The sequence below is a fragment of the Tenrec ecaudatus genome, chromosome 7 (assembly GCF_050624435.1).
Source record: "Tenrec ecaudatus isolate mTenEca1 chromosome 7, mTenEca1.hap1, whole genome shotgun sequence".
NCBI lineage: Eukaryota > Metazoa > Chordata > Mammalia > Afrosoricida > Tenrecidae > Tenrec > Tenrec ecaudatus.
The window spans coordinates 116,386,515-116,389,271 of NC_134536.1; the positions used below are offsets into that span (position 1 = coordinate 116,386,515).

The 2,757-nt window shown below is 37.3% G+C and overlaps 1 pseudogene; it reads right to left on the bottom strand.

The window, feature by feature from the left end:
• Window positions 1–383: 383 nt before the first annotated feature.
• LOC142453961 (U6 spliceosomal RNA) lies at window positions 384–442 on the bottom strand (annotated as a pseudogene).
• Between the last annotated feature and the right edge of the window lie 2,315 nt (window positions 443–2,757).

Sequence of the window (2,757 nt, forward strand, 5' to 3'; positions counted from 1 at the left end):
AGTCTCTCCTAATGCAGAGTGAAGACAAGTGAAGAAAATGAAAGACCCATGGAGACAATTACTACGAAGGAGTAATGGGCCAAATAAAACACGCAAGAGCAGAGTTAGATGGTGCCCAACTGTTCTAATTGGGATCACAATAGAAAGTCCTGGAAATCCCAAACCAAATCTCCTGCCATCATTGCTTTCAACTCATGGTGACCATATAAAAGATTTCAGAGGCTATAAATCTTTACCGATTAGTGAGATTTACCATTACCTATGCAAATGGATACTCTGGTCCAAGAAATAGTTTAAAGGTTAAAAGAGAGAATTAATATCCAATACTTTCATGCTTTCCTAATACCTATTTTTTGAGTGATTTTAGCTGTTTATTGGGAATTCCATGCTAATCTTCTCTGTATCGTTCCAATTTTAGTATATGTGCCGCCGAAGTAAGCACCCTAATACCTATTTTTAAACAAATAATACTTCCCTTTAAATCAATAATTATAACACAATGTAATGCAGCAAAAATCATGTATTGCTAATTATTGCAATGCTACTTTGTGATTGATATCAGTACCAAATGCTTTATGTAGATGATATTTGTGTTCTGATAATAGTGGTATAAGATGGTTATTATTATCAACATTATTTTAAAACTAAGAATGGTATGGTTCAAAATGCTAAGATGGAAAGGTGGTGAGGTTTTCCCTCAGTTCTTAAATGTTTTGCTACTGTCCCTTGGCTTTAAATCAGCACACAATTCTTTACAGCTCATTTAAGGCTATTTACAGCTAATGGAGCGTGCTTCAAGGCTTAATTTTTTCAATGAAAATGACAGGTTCCAATATTTTGATATTTTTAATGAATTAAAATATATTTAAACTGCTTATATGCTTTACACTGAAATGAGAATGCCTATCTATCTACATATACTGACACAAAGGAATGCTATGCATAAGGAAAACAATTGGCCATGTTCTCCATAACTTCTTGCATAGCTAATTAATGTTGTCATTTGGAATATGTAAGAAGGCCAAGAGAAAAAACGTCCCTTTATGAGTCCTTAAAGGAGTAATTTTCAACACTAACAACTGCCAACACAACTTCTTCCCAGACCTGCCCAATTCCTTCTATTTCTTCCTCTTCTATATCTACTAGGCAAAATAGGATGAAAATCCAAAAGTAAAGGGACAAAATTTCCCCCCCATTGAGAAAATCATTTGGCAAATGTTAGTTCTTTTATCACATATGGAATAACTCGATTTTATAAAATTTGTTGTTAGAGAAGATGTGCTTCTTATACTGTTTAGCGTTGCTATTTGTAACAAGGCTCTGAAATCCCATTGCTACTTGCATAATTCTAATAAAACAGCCCCAAGAAAACAAGGTTATGGAATGCATGGCATGCTCCCTTATGAGAGCTCTTAAAATTCATCCTGCTTATTTCAACAGGGTAGAGAGCAGATAAGGGTGCCTCAAGTCATCTAGCATAACAATTTACAGAAGCATTGCATTTTTTGTTAAATGAGATTTTATTACTATGCTTCAAAAATACCATATATACTCGGATATAAGTCGACCCGAGTATAAGCCGAGGGGTCTAACTATTACCTGGGAAACCAGAAAAACTGATTGACTCGAGTATAAGCCTAAGGTGGGAAATGCAGGATGTGAATTAACACAGAGACCAGAGGGGAGAGACGGAGCGCAGTCACAGACACATCCTTACCAGTTCCGCTGCCCACGTAAGTGAATCACTACGGGTGCTTCTGTGAATTGGAGCTGTCCATGTCATAGGATGGCTCTGATTGGTTAGATGTGAGTAAACAAACATTCAAAGCCCTGCAGTGTCAGTGGGGCTTTGAATGAACAGCGGAGGAACGGCAATCACCCGTGAGATGTTACACCTTTCTGGAGTACAACTGACCTATGTATAAGTCGAACCCCAGTTTTTCAGCACATTTTTTTGCGCTGAAAAATTCGGCTTATACACGAGTATATGTAGTATGTATATTTTTTAGCCAAAGAATGGGCAAGTATAGTCATGCTTAACTTAATTCCCAGGCTGTGATTTATAAAATAGAAAGTAATATGATTGTGCATACCATATCCCTACCTTTAAGCATCTCAAACCAGTCTTTTCATCAATAATTGTCAACGTGCTGGAAGGGGTTCACTTTGGTGTTTGGTTGTCAAGCCACATCACTAATCATCTCTCCCTTCCCATTTTCAGTAGCCCTATAACTTTCTTTTAAAAAAATATCATTTTATTGGGGACTCATACAATTCTTATAAACATACATCTATTATGTCAAGCACATTTGTACATTTGTTGCCATCATCATTCTCAAAGCATTTGCTTTCTACTTGAGCCCTTAATAACAGCTCCTCATTTTCCCCCTCCCTCCCCACTCCCTCTCCCTCATGAGTCCTTGATAATTTATAAATTATTATTATTTTGTCATATCTTACACTGTCTGACATAACCCTTCACCCACTTTTCTGTTGTCCATCCCCCAGGGAGGAGGTTATGTGTAGATCCTTGTAATTGGTTCTCCCTTTCTACCCCACTTTCCTTCCACCCTCCAGGTATCGCCAATGTCACCACTGGTCCTAAAGGGGTCATCTGTCCTGGATTCCTTGTGTTTCCAGTTCCTATTTGTACCAATATACATCCTCTGGTCTAGCCAGATTTGTAAGGTAGAATTGGGATCATGATAGTTTTTGGGGAAAGCATTTAAGAAGTAGAGGAAAGTTGTATGTTTCATC